General features: G+C 44.5%; 1 protein-coding gene and 1 long non-coding RNA gene across 4 annotated transcripts in view; one reads left to right on the top strand and one right to left on the bottom strand.

Moving 5' to 3' along the window:
* On the bottom strand, nt 1-27,502 carry LOC110136889 (uncharacterized). 3 transcript variants are annotated; one of them, XR_011487411.1, is made up of 4 exons: nt 27,140-27,502; nt 21,093-23,159; nt 18,240-18,289; nt 1-8,478 (listed from the first exon to the last, which is right to left on the bottom strand). It is a non-coding gene; the product is annotated as an uncharacterized lncRNA (long non-coding RNA). The 3 variants fall into 3 exon arrangements; XR_011487415.1 differs by lacking the exon at nt 27,140-27,502 and having other exon boundaries at nt 1-6,439; nt 7,027-8,478; nt 21,093-25,697; XR_011487410.1 differs by lacking the exon at nt 27,140-27,502 and having other exon boundaries at nt 21,093-25,697.
* The window catches only part of GLI3 (GLI family zinc finger 3), a 308,086-nt gene continuing 306,494 nt past the window's right edge, over nt 26,309-27,900 (top strand). Inside the window, exon 1 of the mRNA XM_070466892.1 lies at nt 26,309-26,910. The gene's annotated coding sequence lies outside the window, so the exon portion shown is untranslated. The remainder of the gene's footprint in view (nt 26,911-27,900) is intronic.

Raw genomic sequence — 27,900 nt, 5'->3', positions numbered from 1 at the left:
GGGTCTTTTCAAATGAGACAGCTCTTCCCATCAGGTGGCCAAAGTGTTGGAGTTTCAGCTTTAGCATCAGTCCTTCCAATGAACATACAGGACTGATCTCCTTTAGGATGGACTGGTTGGATCTCCTTGCAGTCCAAGGGACGTTCAAGAGTCTTCTCTAATACCATAGTTCAAAAGCATCAGTTCTTCAGTGCTCAGCCTTCTTTATAGTCCAACTCTCACAACCATACATGACTACTGGAAAAATCATAGCTTTGAAAAGATGGACCTTTGTTGGCAAAGTAATGCTTTTTAATATGCTGTCTAAGTTAATCATAACTTTTCTCAAGGAGCAAGCGTCGTTTAATTTCATGGCTGCAGTCACCATCTGCAGTGATCTTGGAGCCCCCAAATATAAAGTCTGCCACTGTTTCCACTGTTTCTCCATCTATTTGCCATGAGGTGATGGGACCAGATGCCATGATCTTAGTTTTCTGCATGTTGAGCTTTAAGCCAACTTTTTCACTTTCCTCTTTCACTTTCATCAAGAGGCTCTTTATTTCTTCTTCACTTTCTGCCACAAGGGTGCTATCATCCGCATATCTGAGGTTATTGATATTTCTCCTGGCAATCTTGATTCCAGCTTGTGCTTCATCTAGCCCAGTGTTTCTCATGATGTACTCTGCATATAATTTAAATAAGCAGAGTGACAATATACAGCCTTGACACACTCATTTTCCTATTTGGAACCAGTCTGTTGTTTCATATCCAGTTCTAATTGCTGCTTCCTGACCTGCATACAGATTTCTCAAGAGGCAAGTCAGGTGGTCTGGTATTCCCATCACTTGAAGAATTTTCTAGAGTTTGTTGTGATCCACACAGTCAAAGACTTTGGCATAGTCAATAAAGCAGAAATAGATGTTTTTCTGGAACTCTCTTGCTTTTTCAATGATCCACTGGATGTTGGCAATTCAATCTCTGGTTCCTCTGCCTTTTCTAAAACCAGCTTGAACATCTGGGAAGTTCACAGTTCATGTATTGTTGAAGCCTGGCTTGGAGAATTTTGAGCATTCCTTTGCTAGCATGTGAGATGAGTGAAACTGCAGTAGTTTGAGCATCCTTTGGCATTGCCTTTCTTTGGGATTGGAATGAAACCTGACCTTTTCCAGTCCTGTGGCCACTGCTGAGTTTTCCAAATTTGCTGGCATATTGAGTGCAGCACCTTCACAGCATCATCTTTCAGGATTTGAAATAGCTCCACTGGAATTCCATCACCTCCACTAGCTGTGTTTGTAGTGATGCTTCCTAAGGCCCATTTGACTTCACATTCCAGGTTGTCTGGCTCTAGGTGAGTGATCACACCATCGTGATTATCTGGGCCATGAAGATCGTTTTTGTACAGTTCTTCTGTGTATTCTTGCCACCTCTTCTTAATATCTTCTGCTTCTGTTAGGTCCATACCATTTCTGTCCTATTGTGCCCATCTTTACATGAAGTGTTCCCTTGGTATCTCTGATTTTCTTGAAGAGATTGCCAGTCTTTCCCATTCTGTTGTTTTCCTCTATTTCTTTGCACTGATCACTGAGGAAGACTTTCTTATCTCTCCTTGCTATTCTTTGGAACTCTGCATTCAAATGGATATATCTTTCCTTTTCTTCTTTGCTTTTCACTTCTCTTCTTTTCACAGCTATTTGTAAGGCCTCCTCAGACAGCCATTTTAATTTTTTGCATTTCTTTTTCTTGGGATGGTCTTGCTTCCTATCTCCTGTACAATGTCATGAACCTCCATCCATAGTTCATCAGGTACTCTGTCTATAAGGTCTAGTCCCTTAAATCTATTTCTCACTTCCACTGTATAATTGTTAGGATTTGACTTAGGTCATACCTGAATGGTCTAGTGGTTTTCCTTACTTTCTTGAATCTAAGTCTGGATTTGGCAATAAGGAGTTCATGATCTGAGCCACAGTCAGCTCCTGGTCTTGTTTTTGCTGACTGTGTAGAACTTCTCATCTTTGGCTGCAAAGAATATAATCAATCTGATTTCAGTGTTGACCATCTGGTGATCTCCATGTGTAGAGTCTTCTCTTGTGTTGTTGGAAGAGGGTGTTTGCTACGACCAGTATGTTCTCTTGGCAGAACTCTATTAGCCTTTACCCTGCTTCATTCTGTACTCCAAGGCCAAATTTGCCTGTTACTCCAGGTCACCCTTCGATAGCTCAGTGGGTAGAGCGGAGGACTGTAGATCCGACATGTGTGGTCATCCTTAGCTCACTGGTTTGATTCCGGCTTGAAGAGGTGCTAGTTGCTTTTGAACTTCCCATGTGGCTCAGATGGTAAAGTGTCTGCCTGCAATGCGGGAGACCCCGGTTCAGTCCCTGGGTTGGGAAGATCTCCTGGAGAAAGAAATGACAATGCACTCCAGTATTCTTGCCTGGAGCATTACTGGTCAGGGTATAGACTTGGATAACCGTGATATTGAATGGTTTGCCTTGGAAACGAACAGAGATCATTCTGTTGTTTTTGAGACTTTGTCCAAGTACTGCATTTCGGATTCTTTTATTGACTATAATGGCTACTCCATTTCTTTTAAGGGATTCTTGCCCACAGTAGTAGCTATAATGGTCATCTGAGCTAAATTCACCCATTTCAGTCCATTTTAGTTTGCTGATTCCTAAAACGTCGACATTCACTCTTGCCATCTCCTGTTTGATCCAATTTGCCTTGATGCATGGACCTACCATTCCAGGTTCCTATGCAATATTGCTCTTTATAGCATCAGACCTTGCTTCCATCACATCCACAACTGGGTGTTGTTTTTGCTTTGGCTCCGTCTCTTCATTCTTTCTGTAGTTATTTCTACACTGGTCTCCAGTAGCATATTGGGCACCTCCAGACCTGGGGAGTTCATCTTTCAGTGTCCTATCTTTTTGCCTTTCATACTGTTCATGGGGTTCTCAAGGCAGGAATACTGAAGTGGTTTGCCATTCCCTTCTCCAGTGGACCACGTTTTGTCAGAACTTTCTGCCATGACCCACCCGTCTTGGGTGACCCTACACAGCATGGCTCACAGTTTCATTGAGCCATGGTTCATAGTCAGCCTTGTCTAACTCAATGAAACTATGAATGTCTTAATAGCACTGAGATGTGCACTCAAAAATGGTTAAGATGGCCAATTTCATGTTGACCAACTTATGTGTATTTTACCACAATAAAATTTGAGGGGAAGAAGGAAAGTAAGTGGAAAATGATATATCTTACATTAGAGTTGGCAATAGATTTGTAGAGAGTTGACTCCAGAGAGGAATTGTACTATATATAGTGTGGTGAAGGAGACAGAGGGATCAAGAATATCCCCTGGCATCTGTAAGTGGGAGATGATGGTCCTCTTGGTATCTTGGTGGAGAAGTGAATATGGGGTTAGGACGTGAAGGCAGTTATTTGAAGGACATGAGAAGGGAATCATAGAATCTAAGCATTATTGACATGTAAGTAAAATTTTCCAACATTAAAAGATCATTCGAACAATGTTTCAAAGCACTGTGGAGAGAATGAACGGAAAGACCAGCAGAATGGAAAAAGTAATGCTCATATTCTCCCCAGCATACCTGAGGAGCCATTTTAGGCTCTAGCAAATTTGCACAAGATTATTGTTGTTATTTATTCCTTAAGTCATGTCTAACTCTTTTGCAACCCCATGGACTGTAGTCCACCAGGCTCCTCTGTCCATGGGATTTCCCAGGCAAGAATACTGAAGTAGGTTGCCATTTCCTTCTCCAGGTGATCTTCCTTCTTCTGGGATCAAACACGCATCTCCTGCATTGGCACACAGATTCTTTACCCCTGAGCCACAAGGGAAGCCCATTTTGCACAAGATAGGTGGGGATAGATTACAGGATTTGAAACTTATTCCATTGGCGGTGGAAAGCTGCTAGGTTTCCCATCAAGAGGAGTGAGTATGTAATTGCCATTTTAGGAGGTCAAGGCCTAAACTTATGAGGCACTAGACTTAGGTAGACTTTTAATCAACCAACAAATCAACCAATTTGACCAACGTCCTATGCTATACCAAGCACTGTAGTAAGTGATGCAGTGCTAAAGGAGACGAAAAGATGAATTTAAGAGTTATTTTATAAAAAAAGGTAGAAGTAACTTGTTAATTACTTAAAGGGAATTTTATTTTTGTTTATTTATTTGACTGTGCTTGGTCTTACATGTGGTATGCAGGATCTTAAGTCACAGCATGTGGGATCTAGTTCCCTGACCAGTGATTGAACCAGGGGCCTCTGCATTGGGAGTGCAGTCTTAGCCACTGGACCACCAGGGAAGCCCCTAAAGAGAATTTTAGAAGAGAGGCATAATTTTATACTAAAGTAAAGTTGGAAATTGGAGTGATCAGGATAATTAGTACCCACGAGGGAAATAAAAATTTAGAAAATTGGCTAGTATAAACACCAAGGTAAAAGACATTACATTCTAATTGCTGTACATTCGTGTTGACTTTGGACTTGCAGTCTGTTCTTTAGGAACCATCAGCACCAAGATACAAGCTGATGCCAAGGGAGCTGATGCATTGTTTAAGGGAGCATAAAGACAGAAAAGAAATGGCCAAAATGGAATTTCTCTCTGTAACGAACTCGTATTGCTATGAACCAAAGGGCAAGAGAAAGAATGTGTGAAGCTTAAAAAAAGAAGGGTCAGAGTGAAGAAGTGCATTCCAAGGTGAAGCAGGATCATGTGGTTACATGAAAATCATCAAGAGTTTTCATATATTTATCTTATTTCTGTTCTTCCCCACTGTCTCTCTTAGTGCAGGCCACCCTCATCTCCTGCTTGGATCACGGCAATATTCTTTTAACCCACCTCCACACCTTTTGTTCATCCTTTCAATCTGTGTGGCTTCCCTGATATCTCCGTTGGTAAAGAATCTGCCTACAGTGCAGGAGACCCCGGTTTGATTCCTGGGTCAGGAAGATTCCCTGGAGAAGGGATAGGCTACCCACTCCAGTATTCTTCGTCCTCTCTTGTGTCTCAGCAGGTAAAGAATTGGCCTGTAATGCAGGAGACCTGGGTTCAACCCCTGAGCTTTGAAGATCCCTTGGAGAAGAGAAAGGCTACCCACTCCAGTATTCTGGCCTGGAGAATTCCATGGACTGTACAGACCATGGGGTCACAAAGAGTCAGACAGGACTGAGTGACTTTCCCTTTCATTTTCAATCTGCCTCGATGGTTTTGGCCAATCCTATTCAACCCTAACTCTGGACTTCTTCATTTTTCTGTGGCTTCTCCTTCACTCTATTGAATAAAACTAAAACTTCTGGGTGCAGAAGACACTTCATGAGCAGATGCCTGGTCTATGCCTCCTGCATTCACTTTCCCCAGCACTCCTTCCCTACCTCTGATACCCAACTACTTGAACCTGTATCTCTTTTTCCTTATACCTGTTTGTGGTATAGCACAAGGTATCTGTTACTAATGATAAAATTCTGTAGTTTGTGAATGATTTCCTTTCTATTTAATAAGAATGCATTCAAAAATATCCTAATACTATTAATGTCACTTTCTCTTGTTTGTATCCCAATGTGCTATGCTTTCTTAACTAGAGGGGAAAGGAGTGGGTTAAATTCTCAGTTCATGAAACTTCCCAGGCAGGGGAAGTTATCTGTCATGGGTTAAGATAGGAAAAAAGAGAGAACCACCGTTCTTAGATTAGATAATGAAATACTCAGTATTCCACCCATTGCAATTGTCAAACTTAATCACAATTATTTATATATCTACAGCTCCCACTGTTACCTCATCAAGAGTAAACACTCATGACTTTTACCTCTGCATTGGAGAAGGAAATGGCAACCCACTGCAGTATTCTTGCCTGAAGAATCCCATGGACCAAGGAGCCTGGTGGGCTACAGACCATGGGGTCACAAAGAGTTGGACATGACTTAGTGACTGAACAACAACAACTGGTACCTAAAATGCCTAATAAAAACAGAAGAGATTTTATTTTCCTACTGTCAAATGAAGTCAGCAATGACAGAGCTTCACATGAAGACTGCCAGTGATGCCTTCTGAAAATGGGCAATACATTTCATGGGCTTGGCTGGGAATGAAGAAGAGAACAGGTGGTTAGGAGGTGGGATCAGCAGATGCAGGCTGTCATGTCCATCATTTTGGCAATAAAAGGAAGGAGAAATATAGGACAGTGCATAGGAAAAAAATAGGTTCAAATGAACCCTTTTAGGCTTCCTCACTTCCCATTCCCTCCAGTCTGGCTCTTCTCTAAACCATTTCACAAAAACTGCTCTGACGTAAGTTATTAATAAACTTTATTGTTGATTCCATGGTACATTCAAATGCTTACCTTCCTTGACTTCTTTAATGAGCATCAGCTTTCAACTTAGTAGGCCTGTACATCTTCTGGAAATACTCTCTTTCCCTTCCTCCTGTGTCATCATTAACTTACCTATAAGATAGAATTTTCTTTCTGCTTTTTGAATCACTCCTGGGCTGGTGCCTTCTTCACCTGCATTCATTCTCACAAAGTATTGGAGATCAAGGCTTTGAACTGTCATACAAGCTACATTCTGGCAATCTCATCCATTCAAACAACTTTGAATCCCACCTGTACATCAATGACTCCCTTCTCTCTAAAATAATTTTTTTAGTCCACTATATGTCCAGACATCTTCACATAACCATCTCACAAATATCTGAATCCATGTTCAAAATTTTCTTTATATTTCTTTTCAAATCCCAGTACAAGGGTACCTACTTGCCCAAGAAAGACAACTGAGAACCACAATTCTCCTCCCTCTTTTCCACCTTGCTTCCACATCCAATTTTTAATCAGGGCCTATCAATACTACTTAAAAAATTCATCTACCTTCTTCCCTGTCTCCACTGCCACCACCAAGTTTAAACCTTCATCATCCCTCTCCTGGGGTGACTGCAAATAATACCCACTGGGCTTTCAGCTTTCACTGTGTTTCAATCTGTCTATGCACATCACACTTTGAGTCATATTTCTACTATACTCAAAACTCTTCATACCTTGGGTTAAAAATGAAGTTCAGACTTTCTGTTGGTCCAGTGGTTAAGACTCTGAGCTTTCACTGCAGGGAGTATGGGTTCCACTTTCGGTCCAAGGAACTAAGATCCACATACCATGTAGACAAAAAGTTTAAATACAAACAAATAAAATTAGGTCTTTAAAAATAAATAGACAAAATTTAAAAATTGGAATTAAATGTTAAAATATTTAAAAAAATAGAATTCTTCCAGGTGACCAATAAGGCCTTGCAAGATCTAACCACTGCTTGTCTCTCTAGCCCTAGTGTAGGCCACTCTTACCTATGCATGCTCATATGCTCAGCCCATGGGTCTCTTTATTCCATACACCAAATTCCTTCTTGCCTGAAAGCCTTGGAGATGTGATTTCCTTACCCTAGTATCCTCCCCACATCCTTACCAACTCCTCTGTCCATAGGATAATCCAGCAATACTAGAGTAGGTTGCCATGCCCTCCTCCAGGGGATTTTCCAACCCAGGGATCAAACCCACACCTCCTGCAGCTCCTGCATTGGCAGGTAGATTCTTTACTGCTGAACCACCTGGGAAGCCCCATACACAAAGACTATGAGCTTACAGATGAGAAAGCAGGGAAAAAGAAATGTTGATTAACTCACCCCAAAGGCACAGAGCTGGGTAGAGGAGAAACTGGGATTCCAGTTCAGGCTATCTGGCTCATACTTAAGCACTATTTAATTTAGAACTTCCCAGTTGGTGAGCTACGAATGAACTGCAGAGGTGCCACCAGACATCAGTTCATTTGGCCATGAGGCAGCCAGACTCACTCGAACTGTGAGTAGCTTTGTCCAGGGCTCTTCAGAGCACGGGAGAGCCAGTCTGATGTCATACTCTTGTCCCATAGCTGGAGTGGGGAGGCCTAACTTGGGCTGGACCACGTGCTGACACCTCATCCTTGATGTTTCTCAGTAGCAGCTGCAGGGGGCGTCACTCTGCATTGCAGACAAGGAGCTCCAGGGGCGTGGCCAGCAGCGCAACATGCTGAGCGTTGAGCGGCAGGGTTGCGGAGGCGGTCAGGCAGGAAGCTCTGTCTGCATCTAAGCGAATACATCTGTCCAGTGGTGGCTGCCATCACCATCCTTTCAGCTGCCTCAGATGGCTACAAGGTGGCCCCCTGATACCCCATGTGCCTTGTGCTAACTCAAGTTTCATCATTGTTCTGAAATGCTTTATTACCAAGGGTTTGCCTGCTTTGGAAATCCATTCTCACTTTCACCTTTGTCCGTGAAAGAAAAAGAAGCCCTCTTAGATATCTTAATACAATTTCAACTCATACCTTTTTGATTGGTTGTAAAATAAAAGACTGAAAAATGTCTTATGACCTGTTGGTGTGAACAAAATTTCTGTTGATGGTCACTATCAGGACTCCAAAGAAATGCACCTGAGAAGTTCCTGAGTAGAGGGTCTTGCAGACATCTGAAACACAAAATCAGTTATTAAAAAGTTATCTTGGTGGAAGCAAGATCAAGTTTTTCACACACGCACAAAAAAATGTTGAAAAGATTTTAGAATTTTTACATAGATTCTATGCTAATATCTTCTTAATACTTTTTATTTTTTCAATCATAATTGCATAATATAAACAAAACGTAAGTAATTTTCATCAAGCATCATATGCATACCCCCAAATTTTATCAAGCTAATGGTCACTTCTTGTGTGTATACAATAAAAAGATTGAAGACACCCCTCTCTGCAGTATGTCCTGTGTGAAGGGTGTTCACTTTGTGATGCACTGACTTCCTAGTTATGGCCCCAGTCAACCATACCAGGTAAGTTGAAGTTACTTCTGAAGTCCCCATATGCTCTCTTGCCATTTTCTCTGTGTAGTGGTTAAGAACTAAGGCTCTGGAACCAGTATGCCTGATGTGAACCCAGCTTTGCCACTTAATTGCTGTGTGGTAAACGGGCAACCTAACTTCTCTGTTTTGTCATGTGAAAAGGACATCACGCTAACAGTCACCACATAATTGGGGTAATACAGATAAACAGCTCAGAAGGAAGCCAAGCATATATTAATCATAAACATCTCAGAAATGCCAGCTGTGTTTCTTCTCTCTTCCACTTTCTCCTCTCTGCCCCACCTTATCCTGCCTTTGCCTGGCTGAAGGTGAAAGTGGAGTTGCTCAGTCTTTGGGATCCCATGGACTGTAGCTCGCCAGGCTCCTCTGTCCATGGAATTTTCCAGGCAAGAGTACTGGAATGGGTTGCCTTTTCCTTCTCCAGAGGATCCTCCCAACTCAGGGATCAAACCCGGGTCTCCTGCATTATAGGCAGATGCTCTACCATCTGAGCCATCAGGGAAGCCTGCCTGGCTGAGTCGTACTCAACCTTAGGTATGACCTCAGCTGACATGTCATTTTCTCTGGCTAGCCTTCCCTGTCCACCCTAGCCTAGGCTATCACTCTTTTAGGAGCTCATGGAGCCCACAGAATCACCCCCATCATAGCACTTAGCAAGGTCCATGGTAATTTTCATTGTCTTGTCTATTGCCTACCCTGCCTCATAAGAGCAAGGTCCTTCAGAGTAGCAACTGTTGTGTTACCTTGTGAATTCCCAGTGCCTGCCATGGGGTCTAGTACCCAAAAACCAGTTAATGAATGAACGCCCAGTGGAAGAATTCCATTCTGTGCTGTTTCATAGCAATGACCCCAGAAGACAGGAAGAAGATAGGTGACTTTTCTAACAGGCATTTAGAACTCTGATGACAAAGTACTGGAATCGGTTGCCTTTTCCTTCTCCAGAGGATATATTTTCCTCCTCATTCTCTCAGTCCCAACTTCCCATTTAACCTTCATGTTGAGAACAATAGCATCCTTCATTTTTTTCCATGAAAACTCATCCAGCTGCCCTTTTGTTCTATCTCCTCCAGAATTGTCCGTGGGTCAGAAGAAAGCTTGGGAACTTTGGTGTTGGCCATAGACTGGGCTATATCTCTGTGGAAGTTTCTTGATGCTGACACAACAGATTGGGTATCTGTTATGAGTGTCTTTGGTCCAGCTGCATGGAGGTCAGTTAATTTGGGCTCTGAGCCAAGGCCTGAAAAAGGGTAGCAAGGGCTGGACCAAACCTCTCAGCATGGTGATGACTCCCAGGTGACAGCTGCAGAAAGTTCTGGATTCAGATGTGTTCAGCAAATTGGAGTCCCGCTGCCTTAATGCAGTATATGTTCGCCACAACTTTCCTGTTCTCCCATTCACAAGTCACCCAAGTTCACATACCTGTTGTTTCCTACACTTGGACTCCTGAATATGTCAGGGTTTTTTGTTTGCAGTTCGTTGGGACTGTTTTGTTTTATTTTCAGGAGTGAAAACAGCAAAGGTAAAACAAGTGGTCGGTAGTACAGAGAAGACTGACTTTCCAACCAGAACACTGATTTTCACAAATGGGTCTTATGTGATCCTTTATGTACTTCAGTGCCATGGGGTAACTGAGAAAGAGAAGAAGGAAATAAACAGAAGGAAAGAAACTCACTAAAAAAAAAAAGTGTGCGTGTGTGCATGTATGAGAGTTAAAAGAGCAAGAAGCAAGAAAGGGCTTTAATATTTACTCAGCATCTGGTATCTCACTCAGGCCTCAAAGCCACCCTATGAAATAGATGGGGACCCCTACATTTCCAGACAAAGACACATAAAGGTTAAGTAACAATCCCAAAGTACATTTTAAAAGAACATCTTTTATCTATTTGCTTGTTTATATTTATTTTGCATTAAAAATGTAATACAATTTTTAAAGGTCACTTTCCATTTACAGTTATTACAGAATTTTGACTCTATCCCCTATGTTGTCCAATACATCCTTGAGCCAATAATCTGTAGCTCCCACTTTCCCGTCCTTATATTGCCCTTCACTCCTTCCCTCTTCTCACTGGTAACCACTGTATGTTCTCTATATCTGTGAGTCTTCTTCTTTTTTGTTGTATTCACTAGTTTCTTGTGTTTTTTAGATTCCACATATAAGTTAGATCATAAGCTATTTGTCTTTCTGTGTCTAACGTATTTCACTTAGCGTAATACCCTCCAAGTCCATCTGCGGACTGCTGCAAATGGCAAACTTTTCACTCTTTTTTGTGGCTGAGTAATATTCCACGGTGTGTGTGTGTGTGTGTGTGTGTGTGTGTGTGTGTGTGTACCACATCTTCTTTACCCATTCATCTGTTTGTGGACACTTAGGTCGCTTCCTCATCTTGGCAATTGTAAATATGGTACAATGAATGCTGGGGTGTATATATCTTTTTGAATTAGAGTTTTCTTCTTGTGAGGGGGGATATATACCCAGGAGTGTAAGTGCTGGGTCATTTGTTAGTTCTAGTTGTTGTTTTGGAGAACTCCATACCATTTTCCACAATGGCTGCACCAAATTGAAAGGTTTTTTTAACTTGAACCCTCAACCCCTTTCCCCCCAATAAGACAGGTCAGCAAACACAGCCAGATTTGGCCCTCTACCTGTTTTGGTGCAACTGCAAGCTAAGAAGGGCTTTATCTTTTTAAACGGTTGGGAAAAAAAATCAAAAGAAGAATAGCACTTTGTGACACATGAAAATAATAAAAACTATATGAGATTCAAATGTCAGCATCCATAAATAGATTTACTGGAACACAGTCCCACCCATTCTTTTATTGTTGTCTCTGGCTGCAGAGTAGAGAAGTTACGCAGACTGTGTGGCCTGAGAAGTCTAAAATATTTACTATCTGATCTTTTGCAAAAAAAGGTTTGCCAGCCCCTGTTCTCAGGGAGTGATTTTGAAAGGCTGTAGTTGTTTAGGAAAGCTGATTAAGAAGCAGAAAAAGGAATCACTTGGTCCCCTAAAATATTCTTCTAAATGCAGAGGGATAACAGAATTACAAAACAGATGTGAAATTAATATTTTATGATAATAAAAATACTAATATTAAGTGGCATGGATGATAAAATAACTTTTCCATCTCTTCTATGTTTCTATCCTCATATGTTTCCCCTTTTCTCGTTGGTATTTGCATGTTTGATTTTGCAGAGTGTCGCTGGGGACGAACATAGCAGAGGGGAAAGATGGAGCTGTGATCCTGGCTCTTCTCCTAACTACATTAATCAAATCACTTAATCATCTTTGATTTAAATTTCCTTATCTCCAAACTGTGGGCTGGACAAACTAATCCCAAACGTCTCCTACAGTCATAAAATGATGGGCCTCTGTGACTTAGAACATAATTTTAAAATGTTAACTGATCACTGAGGTTTATAGCAGTTATGACTTTGCATTTATGGTAGATCAGTGGCCATATTTATGATTTATTTGACTCCAAATCCTTAGTCAATATCTCAACTCCCAATTATGGCATTGTCCCTCTAGGAAAATATGAGCATCTTTATGATGATTTGATTCTCAAGAAGATTTCCAGGGATGCATTGAGAGAAAAACTGTAGAAACTTTTATAGTTCTATAGTTTATTACCAGTTTGAGATTTGAGGGTCTTTTGGAAAAGACTAAAATGTACACTGGTAGAAGTTTTAAATGGGCACTTATTTTTTTTAGTTAAATAATATACTTCTAGTAATTGATGATAAGAATGTTGAGTCATTTTTCCAGAGTGTTCCATCTATTGACTCATATGTGGATCTAGATATTGAGAGAAAAACACATTGTGTGTCTCAGACGAATATATGTCTTTCAGAGCTCTGGGTCTATTCTGACTGGTGGTAAGCTAGGAAGGTTCAGAAGTACAACTGTAATCTTACATATGGCAAGTTCACATTTAGATCTGTATTGCCGTTGCGTTGTTCCCTTCCTTTAGACAGAGTGGTCATGATTACAGAACAGTCTGTCAAGAGAAACTTTTAGAGGAAGTCTGCCCAGAGCTGGGGCTCCAGATTGGAACATGTTATACCTGTTTTCCCTGGGGAAACAGCTGAGCCACACAGTGACATTGCCCAATGCAATGTCAACAATTTTTAACCCCATTCTAAAACTTGAGTTTCATAACAACCAATCATAAAATTAAGTACCAGGTCACTGCAACAAATTTCAGTGGAAACAATGAAGATGCAGAAATCTGGTAACAAGCTGAAAAGAAATGGAATATTCTGCATTCTTTCTCTCTGTAATGTCATTTGCTTCGTTCCCCTGCTGAGATCTAAGGATGTCTGTAGTTGGATGAGACGTGTAGCCTCTCAGTACATTAGGTGATGATTATGCAAGATCACGGTTAGAAGTTCTTAATCAAGAAGTAGTCTGGAAACTCACACCAAGTGGTACATATCAGTCCTAGGGGACTTTGTTTGTAAGCTAGAACTGCCACCAGCCCCGTGCAGCTGGGGGGATAGAGGAAGGACATTAAACTTCAATTCAGTGGTTGCAGAATGCAGTTTATGAGGATATGAGCCCAAGGTCCTTCTACTCCACGGTCTTGTCCCAATGTGAGTATGCAGGTTACAATGTTCATTCTCTCCCCTCTAGCAACCACCTTTAAATTCTTTGTCAATGATCCTTGCAACACAAAACAACATTAGCCACTGCATTAACCCCTAAATTAAAAAAAAAAAAAAAGCAGACATTAAGCCTGCCCTCTGTAAAACCAACTTAACCAAATCAGTCAAAATGTATGATGCAAATAATTTTAGATTATACTAGACTGTACTTAGACTACGTTAAAGAAAATATTAGCATATAAGTCATTGGTCCAAGACACCAATATCCCAAATTCCCAAATGAGTCTTTATGTTAACATTTCAAGACCAACTTTTTTGTTTTTATAATTATATGCCTGGGAAAGACCAAATTCTAAGCAATAAACCTGGTCAAGACTAGAGAGACCTCAAAAAAGGTACATACCACATTTTTAAAACGGAGGCAGGGAAGGTATGGCTCAAATTTGTCCACTCTCCTCACTCCAACTTCACGTTTGTAAATCCAGTATCCTCTATTTCACTCTTATTACCACATACACTTCAAACTTGAAATATCACAGTAGAGGAGAGAGAAAAAGTTGGCTTAAAGTTCAACATTCAGAAAACTATCATGGCATCTGGTCCCATCACTTCATGGCAAATAGATGGGGAAACAGTGGAAACAGTGCTGATTTTATTTTTTGGGGCTCCAAAATCACTGCAGATGGTGATTGCAGCCATGAAATTAAAACACGCTTACTCCGTGGAAGGAAAGTTATAACCAACCTAGGCAGCATATTAAAAAGCAGAGACATTACTTTGCCAACAAAGGTCTGCCTAGTCAAGGCTATGGTTTTTCCAGTAGTCATGTATGGATGTGACAGTTGGACTATAAAGAAAGCTGAGCACAGAAGAAATGATGCTTTTGAACTGTGGTGTTGGAGAAGACTCTTGAGAGTCCCATGGACTGCAAGGAGATCCAACCAGTCCATCCTAAAGGAGATCAGTCCTGGGTGTTCAATGAAAGGACTGATGTTGAAGCTGAAGCTCCAATAATTTGGCCACCTGATGTGAAGAGCTGACTCATTTGAAAAGACCCTGATGCTGGGAAAGATTGAAGGCAGGAGGAAAAGGGGACAACAGAGGATGAGATGGTTGGATTGCATCACCAACTCAATGGACATGAGTTTGGGTAGGCTCCTGGGAGTTGGTGATGGACAGGGAGGCCTGGTGTGCTGCAGTTCATGGGGTTGCAGAGTCAGACACGACTGAGCTACTGAACTGAACATATTCACACTTTACCATTGCCTCCCACAGCTCCCCTTATCTCTACCATCACAAGCCCTTCAGTCATGTACCTTACATGAAGTTAGTGCCATCATCTCATTATCATTATGAGGAAGTGGGAATCAGGCTGCATTCTTCTCGCTCCCTACAAAGCAAATCAATCACCAAGTCCTCATTCCTACATCTTGGTTTATTGGGTTCATCCCATGGGATTTTTCAAATGCATCTGAGATAAACAGTCATCCCCTCTCCAGTATCTGAAACCACAAGTGGTAATCTTTCTTCTCTTCCCATCTGAGGTCACGTATTCTACCCTGTGATTGGAGAAACCCTGTTCTCAGGAAGACACTCTGGCCAAAGCACAGACAAACCTAGAGATAAGAGATGCTCTGAAGGTTATCTGCTTTATTTCTTCCTGGAGAATGCACTTCCGGATGACTTACCCTTTTTGATTTAAGCCACTGGACTGTCTTATAATCTACCTCTTCTCATGGTGCTCTATATACTTATTAATTATCTAACTATACCTATCAACTGTCTATCACATATCTTCTATCTGTCCACCTATCATCTATCGGTCTATCTTTCATCTATCTATTTTACTTATTTAAGACATGTTTATTGAGTTCCTATCCTGGAATTACTCTAAGTATCTTTTTAGAAAGGGGGGGAAAGAAATCAAGCTGAGTGCCTAAGTGCCAGACAGGAAATAAACATTATCTTATTGAATTTCCTAAATACTTTTATAAAGTCTAAGGATTCCATTTAACCTCTAGGAAGCTGCAGCTCAGAGGAGCTGAGTAGTTTTCCCAAGAACACCTGGTCAAGAAGAGGCAGAACTAACATTGACTTTGATTCTTTGAGCCTAAGCTTTGCCACCAACACCAAACAAGTTTTTAAATGTAAGACAGCTTCCATATTGACCTGATAGCAAATAGGTTGACTTGATGGCAAGTATGTGGAATAAATTCTTTCCTTCTATTACTTCTATAACTGGAATCTTGTGGCAATGAGATAAGAATGAGAGAGCCCAGTCCATGATAAGCCAGTAGACCCTTTGTGAAGGCTCTCAGAAAGCATGCTGGAACTGAGGGTTATGATTCTGGGACATGAATCATTTCCCTTGGGAAACATTGGTGTCTGTGCCCATTTCTGCTCCAGAGCATGGTATAATTGACAATACAAAATAAAGGGTTAGTTTCTAAAAACCCTGAAACCTGTTCTTAACAGAATCTTTATTGTGAAAGGTGTCTTGTCCAAGCTGATCGATTTGGGTTTGCAAAACATTGTGGTTGTTTAGTCGCTAAGTCATGTCTGACTCTTTCGTGACCCCAGGAACTGTAGCCCGCCAGGCTCCTAGGTCCACGGGATTTTTTAGGCAAGAATACTGGAGTGGGTTACCATTTCCTTCTCCGAGGGGATCTTTCCGACTCAGGGATCTAACCCACATCTCCTACATTAGCAGGTGGATTCTTTACTACTGAGCCACCAGGGAAGCCCTTGAGAAAAATACAGGAATTTAATTACTGCCCAGGTCTCTCTTATTTGGGCCAGCTTGAAAGAATTCTTCATAGCCTGGCTCCTTCTTTAGGAGACTAACCATGATGCCTATCTCCCCAGCACCTTTCCAATCAACATTGTGATTATTTAATAACTGTAAAAAGAAAGGTGTTTTATTCTGGCTTTCTGATGCAACCTTCTGATAAGACCAGAATCTGGATAATCCAGGCTAATTAACCACTTTTTGCCTTATTGCCTGGCCCATATAAAGATAATTTACTCAATTCTCCACTTCATTCTGCATGTGTAGATGAAATCTGACCGCAGAAGTGCAAGCACTGTTAATTCAAGTTAACAAGCAACTAAGACTGTGGTGCATTGGTATTTTAAGCTCAAGCTTGATTTTATTTTACAGCCTTCATACAAATGTGCTTGTTGGAGCGCCTCTCTTTGAAATGTGCTCCACAGATAGATACCACATGTAACCTAGTATATTTCTGCTCTAAAACATATCTAATATTGGTGGAGCTTAAGAAGTGGGCAGAATGAATATTTTTTATTTGGTATATCAAATGGTAAGTAAGAAGAGCATATGTTTCTCTTCATGGTATCTTGGGAACCAAATGAATATGTAGAATCAATGCTTTCAAATGTGATATGAAACTTTGAGGAAAGAAAAATAAATGCAGTGTGTGGTTCTTAATTCATGTAGGAGTAAAATTATGAGCTAAGCATAAAAGCATACTTCATTATAATAACATGCCTTTAAAACCAGTATCTCGAAACCCTTCTTGACATCACCTAAGGTTGCAGGACCAATTTCCTGGATCAAGTGGAATATAAGCAAAACCAACAGTAACCTTCTATCCTGGAACCTGGCAAGCTCTGCCTATCTCCCAGCCTTCAGTCATGCTACTTCCTCAGCCCTCCTCTGCCTGGACCATGCTGCCAGACTCAGCACTGCTTCTGCATCCTTGGATCTCAGCCCCGATCACCTCCTCAAAGAGGCACCCATGACTCCTTCATTTACGGCAGGTTCCTACCTGTCACATACCACCCTGCTCTTGCCCTTCATGGTCCCCTCTGTGAGGACAAATGTGACTGTGGGCTCATCGCCATATGCCCAGCGGCTTGGGCAGCCTGTCACATAGCACATGTTTGGTGCATGTCTGTTGAATGAGTAAATGACTGAACAGAGAATCAGTCAAGAGTCCCTCAGGTGTAAGCAGTCCGAACCAGCAAAGAAACCTCACATTTTCACTGAGCCTTGCCGGCAGAGTCATCCTGCAGGCCAGGGCTCTTGATGGGTTTATATAAAGAAAAACCTAGAGTAGCAAGGGCCAGGTGCTATGGATCTTTGTTGGTTTTGAATGACATGGTGGTAAATGATTTCTAAACAGTTGTGGGAATGGCAGAATAGCAAGTTATTTAGAACTGGCAGATTGTTTCTGGGGGGCAGAAATTTTTCTCCCAAGAGCCCTTTGTTACTCTTAAAGTACTTTAATGACTAGGTATATTTTAGTAAAAAAAAACTGTTCAAGACAAGTCACACTTTTATAGGTTAGGTAGAACAGAGACTTAAACTTCTACCTCTCAAGTGTCTTCCTTACTGAGTGTGAAAAAGCTGTGACTAGTAACACGCAGCTGGCATAAAAAATAGGAACAAAGGAAATTTGCTTTTCTAGGCATTTCTTAATCCAGACAAAAGGCCCAGCCCTTTATAATCCACCATCTCATTTCCTTCTCACAAAAACTCTGGGAGATGAATATCACTGTTTCCAATTTACAGATGGACAAACTGAGTGAGTTGACTTGGCAAAGTTACAAAGCTAGTGATGGTGGATTTACATCCAAGTCTGTTCTGTCTTGTATGCTTCTGACTAATGGGAAAGCCCCAAAGAAGTGAGACTGTTAGTTTTAATTATAGAAAGCCAAACAATATGTTTCGGTTATGCATAGGCAGAGAAAGAGATGGAGAGAGAGATAAAGAGAGAGAGAGAGAAATGAGCAGAGAGAGAGACAGTCCTACCTTCTACCTTCTGTATAGAACTGTGCTTTCCTCCTCAGCCACGATGGACCCTGGAAGAACCAATGAAAGTGGAGTTATAATAACAAAGGTATAAAAGTCATCTCTGGCTCTGAGCTCTCAGCTTTTGGGATAACGGGACAGAGAGCTTCTACATTATTCCCATCCCCTGCTAGGCTCTCTGAGGCCCCACACTCTTTCTGGTTCATGAACATTCTCCCTTGGCCACCATAAGCTCTGCTCTAACAGTTCTGCTAGCTCAGTTGGTAAAGAATCTGCCTGCAGTGTATGGGTTTGATCTCTGATTAGGGAAGATCCCCTGGAAAAGGAAAGGGCAAACCACTTCAGTGTTCTTGACTGGAGAATTTCATGGACAGAGAAGCCTGGTGGTCGCAAGAGTAGGATCCATCTTAACGACTGCACCACCACAACAGTTCTGCTCCTGGCTGGCCTCGCTGCTGTGTGGGGGGTCAGATCCCATTCTTCTTCTATCACCACTCATGGTTTTTTAGAAATATTTATTTGATTAATTTATTTGGTTGTGTCGGGTCTTTGTTGCTGCATGTGGGATCTTTAGCTGTGGCATGTAGGATCTAGTTCCCTGACCAGGGATGGAACCTGGGCCCCCTGCATTGCAAGCACAGAGTCTCAGCCACTGGACCACTGGGGAAGTCCCCATCATCAACTCATGTTAACCTCTCCCTTTGATCACAGAGCTCCTCCTCTGAACCCCACAGTTATTGAGGTGGGGGAGGTCCCTCTTTCTATAAGTACAATACTTTCCAAGCATATGACCACTGCTTCTCATCTTTCCTTGAAATATCCCAATTCTTTATTACATTCCCAGGTGTGTGGTCTTGATTTTCTTAGTTTCTTATGGAGCAAATACAGAAACTGTTTTTCACCAAAACTCCTCCTCATAGAACTTCTCATACTTGTTTGGAGGAAAATACATTGACAAGTTGCTGGATGTGTATGTAAAAGATTAGGGTGAAAGACTATAATGGTAAGATGAGCTCCTGAGCTGTATGGATGTCTTAAACCACTTTCTAAGAGAGATGGATCCTGGAATCTCTCAGGACACCACACTTAGAAGTGCAGAAGTGGATTGTTCTAAGAAAAGGGAAATTGGTGGGACTGGGCACTGAACAGGAGAAGATAAAATAATATAGTAGGGGTACAGTCAGAGACAAATGAAGGACAGAAAGTTTAGAGGAAAATGTTGGAGGTATTTTCTATGATATGTTTGATGTTGCAGCCCCTCCTTTGCAGCCTGTTTATAAAAAGATTCAGTAAAACCCACAATTTGTGTCAGTGAATTATTTAAGGGCAGAAAGCAGCAAATTCAAAATGTTTTCAGGAATGAGACAGATGATGCAAACGTGTGTAGCTGCAAGTTTATAAGGCAATGGGGGAGGTGTGGGGGCTGTGGCAAAATGAAGAGTCCAGGACAAAATGTACTCATGCACAGTAAATAATAGATGTTGACAGACAATGTGTCCCATGGGCCACTGCTTGTTCCCTTAACTTTATGGAAACTCAAAAAGTGCTGGGCAGGACTTTCCTGGTGGTCCAGTGGTTAAGACTCTGAGCTTCTAATGCAGAGGGTGTGGGTTCAATTCCTGGTTGAGGAACTGAGTCCACATATGGCTTGGTGCAGCTGAAAAAAAAATTAAAAGTCCTGAGCTTTGCTGCCAGGTAGATTGGAGCTGAAGACAAAGTGTAGCAGGGCAGATCCTGGGCAAAGAAATGGAAAAGGCAAGTGAAATCAGGGTATCACGTGAATATGCTCCTAGGAAAGGAAGGTGAGACTTCAAGAAACAGATGCTGGTTGCTAAACTGCTCTGTTTGAGGCAGAGAAAAACTTGTTTTATTTTTGAAAGAGAAGGAGGGAGAAAAACTCACCCCTGAGCTACCCAAAGCATCAGTGAAATCTACAATCTCACCCCTTGCCTGCTGTGGGTGGTTTCCTGTGGATCGGGCAGGGGTTTGAGGATGGAGTAAAGGGTGGTGTCAGGCAGCATCCACAGGGGGTCTCTGAACTTGTTGAGATCCAAATGGAGGGCTTTAGGTCTTTCCAACTTGTGGTATTGGCTGAGGTCCAAGCCAATTATAGCAACATCTCCAAGGTGAAGAGGGATGCAGCCCACATCTGGGTTACATTTATAATCCCAATGTTCCAAGAAGAAGCAAGAATAAGTTATGCGGGTGCTGAGTGAGAGACCCTCCAGAGGGCACCTGTGTGATGCACTTTACAACATTCTCCCTCTTGGCAAGTGGCCAGTCAGCGTGGGGAAGCTCGGGCTGTCCACTCTGGGCCAACTCGGGGAGGGTTTCCTTCCCGGGGCTCTCCCGGGACATGAGTGTGGCTGGTGGGTCTGCCTAGACCCTCAGTACTTCCCCCTACCCAATACACACACACTGGTAGGTGCAGGGCATGCAGAAACATGATGTCCAGAAAATTCAAGGAGGCAGCAGGAAACCCAAAGGGGTCAAAGTTGTCCTTAGGCCATCAAATCTGTTCAGTCTAGGAATCGGCTGTCATGGCCCTGAGGGAGAATCCAGAGGAGAGCACTTTAGGAAACTAGGTGACAGAGGAGGAAAGGGGAGGGAGAGAGAATGATGAGTTGGGTGACCTTGGGATCGAAAACTCTGATTCTTGCTCTATCTCTTTGCCTCCTTCCAGGGGCCAAGTTTCCCCTCTCCTCAAACTCACATGAGATTGCCCAAGTCAGAGCTTCCTAGTTGGGAGGGAGGTCTGCCTTTTCCATCTGCTTCCACTTGGAGTGTGTGTGTGCGGGGGTGGGGCGTGGTAGGTCAGCTGAGGAGAGCATGGTTGGATAGAAAAACACTTACTGTCTTTGCAGTCTGGTTCTCAAATGCAGCCCGTATAGTATTTCCATTCCCACCATTTTTCAAAGTGGTGAGAATCCTTAACTGGCACCTACAAACATCTGAAAGACAGACAGATGTTAAAGATCCTAGTTTGAGTGTTAGGCTGTGTTCTCTACTGAATTCAGAAACATTTGGAAATGTTGGATGGATGGGTTATGTTGTCTGCAAGGAGTCTATTTGCATGCTAGACTGAGAAGCCTCCTGGGAAATAACTCACCATAAGTGTAGACGGTATGTGGCAGATAGGCTTGGGACAACAGTAAACCAACACTGGTGAATGAGTCGGTAGGTGGGTAGGTAGATGGATGGATGGATGGATGGATGGATGGATATATGGGTGAATGCATGCACATGAGGATATGGAGGCAAAGGGTTGCACTTTCATTATGAGAATCTATTATCTTGAGTCTGGGGATGAAAAAGGTATGAATCCTTGAGCTATTTTCAGAAAAGGAAATTGGTAGGATCTTCACGTTGTTGTTGTTCAGTGACTAAGTTGTATCCGGCTCTTTTGCAACCCCATGGACTGCAGCCCGCCAGCCTCCTCTGTCCATGGAATTTCTCAGGCAAAAATACTTGAGTGGGTTGCCACTTCCTTCTGCAGGGGATCTTCCCAGGGCAGGCAAATTCTCTACTACTGAGCCACCAAGGAAGTCCAGGATATTCATATATGAGGACAAAATATAAAGAGCCTTGTGATCAAGTACAACTTTAAAGACCAAGAAAAATCCTTCTCCTCACACAGATATGGGATGTACTGACTTCAAGAGTACTGAGGATGCCCCAGAAGATGGTGTCCTGAAAGCATCATCTCCCAGTAGGGAGCCCTACATTGGGCAACTGAAGCAGAGGTGAGAGTCCTGCATATACAGAAGACGAGCAGGGTGAAAGGTGACAGTCTCACATTTACAGGAAAGGAGGAGAATATGGAGGCTATCATGTTGGGCTTTATAGAGGACTTGTGCTGTTTATCTGGCATGCAACTGCCTCTGGCCACTGCCTTTGGTAGCCTAAAAAACCCCAAAAAACAAAATCCTGTATCATGAAACGTGCGTAAAGCCTAGCTGAAAGATGGAAAATAGGACTCAGCTGACATTGTTTGTGCCTCTAAGTCCTGCCTTACTTGAACTCCACCTACATACTACTGGACTTTTCAGTCAACAAAACACCCACCTCCCCTTTAACTTAAGCCAATTTGAGTTGGAATTTTGTCACGTGCAGCTGGGAGCTTATCAGTGCATATGAACTTGTACTTGGAATTTCCCAATAATTAATTGGGGGTTTACCGTGAAGAGAGATGGAAGAGCTGTAGCAGTGAGAGCAAGCACAGTCATTAAAGATAAGCACACGTGACAGGGCAAAAAAATACAGAGGAGACTTCCTTGGTGGCTCAGTGGTTAGGAATCCGCCTGCCAATGCAGGGGACCTGGGTTCGATCCCTGGTCCGGGGGCACCTGCTGCCGGGCAACTAAGCCTGAGGGCCGCAGCCACTGAGCCAGTGCTCTGCAACAGGAGGTCACTGCAATGAGAAGCCCATGGTCTGCAACTAGAGAAAGTCCACACACAGCAATGAAAACCCACCGCAGCAAAAAAAAAAACAAAACAAAAAACAACAACAGAAAAACCAGAGGAGCATGCAAAGTTCGTTCTGTTTCATTCTTTGTCCTGTCAGTTGCAGATCCTTTATCCTGCTTTGTTGTTTTCAGTATTTTCATGAATTGAATTGTGTCCCCCACTCCCCACCACCCCCTCCAAAAGATATATTATAGCTCTAACTCCTGGAGTCTCAGAATGTGATCTGATTTGGAAACGGGGTTGTTGCTGATGTACTCAGTTTAGATGAGGTCATATTGGAGTTGTTGTTCAGTCGCTAAGTCGTGTCCGATTCTTTGTGACCCCATGGACTGCAGCATGCTGGGCTTCCCTGTCCTTCACCATCTCCTGGAGTTTGCTCAAATTCATGTCCATTGAGTTGATGATGCCATCTAACCATCTCATCTTCTGTTGCTCCCTTCTATGACTGGTGCCCTTAGGAAGAGGAGACGGAGAGAGAGAAAAAAAAAAAAAAAACAAAGAGAGGATGCTATATGACTATAGAGTCAGACGTTAGAGTGAAGCAGTGGCAAAGCAAGAAACACCATGGGTTGACAGATAACCACCAGAAACTAGGAAGATGCAAGGAAAGATCTTCCCCTAGAGGTTTCAGAGGGAGCATGGCCTTGCTGAGACATTGACTTTGGACTTCTAGCCTCTAGAACTGTAAGACAATGGATGTTGCTTAGGTTCTAAGTTGTATCTGGCTCTTCTGCGACCCCATGGACCGTAGCCTGCCAAGTTCCTCTATCCATGGGATTTCTCTGAAGTGGGTTGCCATTTCCCTCTCCAGAGACAATGGACATTTGATGCTTTAAGCCACCCAGTTTGTGGTCCTTCGTTATGGCAGCCCTAGAAGACTCATACGAATATCTTCGAGTCTCCTACTTCATCCAATTTGCTGCCAAAAGACAAGCAAACAAACCAACAAGAACTGTCTTATAAGCTTAAGTATTTTGAGGACACACTATGTTAAAATGTCTAGGACTTTTTGCATCTGAAAAGGGAACTGAGGGGACTCTGTCTATAAGAAGGGTGACCTTAGAACCTTGTAAATCTGTAAGTGCCTGTTTACCATTACAAGGAGGTTACATTATTGAGTTTCAGGGTGACTTTAAGGTTGTTAGAGATGTCTCAGGGCTCTTAAAAAAAGGGAGTGAGTGACAAAAGAAAGGCTAAGGGGCTGGGCTTTGAGACCCCACCCAACAGCAACTAGAGATAGCTTTCCTTTATATGCAGGGATTCCACACAAGATTTCCTTTGGATAAAGAATTTTTCTGTTAATATAGGCTGAAAGTCATTGTGTTATGGCATTATTTAACTCACATGAGGGTAACCCTTGTTTTATATTTCTTCTACTATTTCTGCAAAATGTTCCCACTCACATCTGTGTTTATCACTAAAGCAGAAAACTCTTCATTTCTGCCAAGAACCTAAGGTGAGGACACAGGGACACACAGGAGACACCAGCTTTATTTCTCCTCTTGTTTTTAACTATTCTGATGGGCATAAGGAGAACGATGAGCTGCTTTTCCTTTGTTCTCATCTTTTTAAAATGGAGAATCAAGATCTTCAGATCCAAAATGTGCTAGACTTTTAAGTGAGTCACAATATCTAGTTTATTCCAGTTGTTGATTTATTGGCTGTCGTTCTTTTTAGTTATTATTTTTTTTTTGCCATTGGGTGAACAGAGGAGGCTATCAGGATGTATTATTTGCATTCATGTGATTGAGACAGAAGCAGTACTTGAATACAAAAAAATATTGTGACGGATGCTGAAGTATATGTGGGAAAGAGCATAATATAATTCTTAGGCATTTGTATCCATTTCCACTTTCACATGTATTATCTCTTTGGAAGCCCTTACAAATCCTGGGAGGTATGCGGACTGGCCTGGTTTTCCTATCACCATTCTGCAGATGAGCCCAGAGCCTGTGGATGCTCAGAGAATCCTCCTGGGCCTAAGGCCAGTTAGTAAGGGGAAGCTGGGACCACCACCCTTGAATCCTAAGGCTACGTACGGCTCTGTATGAGTCAGATTTTTTTTTCCCCCAAACACGTGAAGTACAGAGAGAAACTGTAAAATAAATGGCTCATAAGGACCTCCAGTCCTCCTTTATCTCCACTGCTTCTACCATAAAAGCTTAAGTCAGGGTCTGCTTTTGTGATATCTTTGAGATAAGCAACAAGTCCCAGGAAACAAATAGTGAACACCACCATTAATTCCCTTAAAAAATTCTCCAGCTAAGCATTTGAATCTCAAAATGCTCTTCAGATCATAATAGCTAATCATTCATCCACCTACGCTTTTCCTTCAGTCAAGACGCTCTAGGAGTCAACACTAGTGCACCCTGAGCTCCGAGGCGCTGCGGGAGGCCACCGGAGGGTGGGCGGAATCTCAGATGACCCCAGGAAGAATGGATTCGGGCATGCCACCAGAGTTTTCTTTTCCTTTCGTTGTTCCTCCCTTGGGAACTCCTTGTTTGGGTTACAGGTCCAGGCTGGAAGGGAACAGATGGATGCAGGCTGGCTGGCTGAGAAGGGAGGGAAATAATTTTTTTCTGGTACGGGCCGCTGAAAATCAAACAGGGACAGAGACACTCTGGTAGCTCAGGGAAAACCACGTTGGAGTCCAGGCTCCAAGCCTGGGGTCTTTGTTTTTGTGTCCCTACTAAAGTAACCCATGGGAATAGCAGGCTGCGTAGTGGGGAGCTCCCACTTCCCAGATTTGGCTCCGAGGGCAGAGAAGTCGGTGGGGAGGAAAAATCTGAACTTTCAAAAGCATCCTCAGGCGAGAGGGGGAGTTTCAGGGTTGGCCTGGGGAAATGTACAAGAAGAGGGAGAATCTAGGAGGGAAGGGGGGTGGCTGTGATCAGAGAGGCCTTAAAAGAAGAAAAAAGGGAGCCCAAACTGGGAGCCGGGAGAAAGCGGAGCGGAGAGGCGGGGCGGAAGGCGACGGGAGCTGGGACTAGCTGCCCGGGTGCGCAGGGCGCTGGGGTGGGGGGCGGCGGGGCGAGCGCGGGCGGGGAGGGCGGCGGTGACATCACGCCAGGGCCCCCTTCCCCTAGCCGGGTGGGTGGGGCCTCGGCGCGCGGAGCGGGCGCGGGGTCAAGGAGGGGGAAGAGGAGGAGCAGGCTTGAATGTGTCTGTGAGAGGATCGGGGAGGGGCGGAGGAGGCGGAGGGCGGGGAGGGGAGCGCGCGCGTGGCTCGGGGCGCCCGGGCTCCCCCCGCAGCCCCCGACCCCTGCCCGGGCCGCCTCCGCGCCGCCGCCCGCGTCGCCGCTGGGACCCGCCGCGGGAGCAGGGACCCGGCGGGTGGGGAAGCGCGGGCCCCCGGCGCGGCCAGGAAGGAGCGAGAAAGCAAAAGTAAGGCGAGCCGCACTCCTCCCAAGTTTTCCCAACTTCGCCCCCTGCGGTGGCAGGCGTCCTGCTGCTCGGCGCGTCCCCACCGCGCCGCCGGAGAGTGGCAGAAAGAAAAGGGACGGGGCGGGGGCGGGGGCGGAGGAAGAGGGAGCGCGAGCGCGAGCCGAGAGTCCGGCAACATCTGTTAAAACTTGGGGGAGGAGGAGCGCGGGGAGGAGGAGGAAGAGGAGGAGAGGAGGGAAGGAGGGAGAGCGAGGGAGGGCAGAGCAGAGCCGAGGGACAACTTTTCCACCCGTGAGTAGCGCAGGCTGCGCGGGTAGGGACTGGGGGAGCCTCCAAGCCCGCGCGGGTTTCCAGGCCGGGATGGGACCTTCTTCCAGAAAGTCGGTTGCATGTGAGGAGGGGAGCGCTCTGGGGGCTTTCTTTCTTTCTCTTTCCCCTCCCTCCCGCGGGTGAACCAAATCAGAACTGTCACTCAGGGCCTGTGAGTCAGAAGGGATCGGATTACACGATCCCTGAAACCGATGCCGGAGTCGCACGAGCGGGCGGGAGCGGGCAGGGGCAACGCCACCGCCACCGCCACCGCCGCCGGCGCGCTCGCACACTCGCCCTCGCGCCCCCTCGCCGCCCCGACCCGCCCTCCCCGCGCGCCCCGCGGCCGCCCGCGCCGCACCATGCCCGTCGCCGGGGACCCCCGCGCCCTGCCCGGCCTCTTGCCTTAGCCCGAGCGGCCCGCGGCCGCGCGGAACCCGGAGCCGCCAGCCCGCGCCCGGGACGCGGGTCTATGGGAAGTTCGGGGACTTGACAGCCGCCGCCGCCGCAGGTACGTCCCGCCTGAAGTTCTTTGTTTCGCGGGGCCCCGCACCGGGGAGCCAGCTCCTGCGGCCGCGCCCGCGCCTCTGGGTCGAGAGGGGAGTCCCCGACGGGGGGCGCGGGAGGAACTGAAAATGGCTGTCAAAAGGCGCCCAGATTTTGGGAGCCGCCGGTAAGGCGTCGGAACCAGCCTTCCCTTCGCCCCCTCCTGCGTGATGCTCCCCTTCGCAGCGTCTGACCTGGCGGCCATCCGGAGACGGGCTGGAGAATTTCACCTCCTGGAGTTGGGAGGTCTGGGGACGAAGTTTGGAGCAGTCGCGGCGACTGCACCTCTCGCCCCGACTCCCTTTCCCGAGGGCCGAAAGGAGCTCCGCTAGCCCCCGGGGCTCGGGCGCCCGCCTTCGCACTGTTGCATGCCTCTGGGGGGCCGGGCGCGGAAGGCGGCGGGCGGTGAGGTGGGTGCGCGCGAGGATCGCCGCGGCGGGGGCTTCCTCCAGCCTGCGCTTCCCATCGGGGGTGGGGTGTGAGCCGGGAGAAAGAGGCGCGCCTCCGTCCTAAGAGAGGAAAAGTGAAAGTTGTACCATCTGTGGATGATTTGGGAATCTTTCATTTCTTTTCCTTTCCAGAGACAGCCTTAAAAAAAAAAAAAAAGAAAGTAAGGGAAAAGACAACAAAAGAAATAAAAGCATTAGAAGCTGCAGGGAGTGAGTGGTGCGGGGGTGGTGGTGTGGTCGTGATGGTGGTGCTATGGGTAACCGTGGCGCCTGCAATGATCATTTAAGAGGTCGCATTTTCAGCGAGCAGAGTTGGGTATGAGTCACTCTGCAGGGGACAGTTACTTTCTGGAGTTGCAGAGGGCACATGGGCGGGAGGAGGTGGAGAAGGAGTAAATATTTACCCCAAACTTAGGGAGTTTGTGAAGTGACTTCTAAGCAGATTGCCAGATGCCGAAGCACCACCGCACAGCCAGGCCTTTTATCCTCCTCTGAACTTTGTGCCT

Source organism: Odocoileus virginianus, chromosome 1, assembly GCF_023699985.2.
Source record: "Odocoileus virginianus isolate 20LAN1187 ecotype Illinois chromosome 1, Ovbor_1.2, whole genome shotgun sequence".
Taxonomy (NCBI): domain Eukaryota; kingdom Metazoa; phylum Chordata; class Mammalia; order Artiodactyla; family Cervidae; genus Odocoileus; species Odocoileus virginianus.
This window is presented reverse-complemented; position numbering and strand designations above follow the sequence as displayed.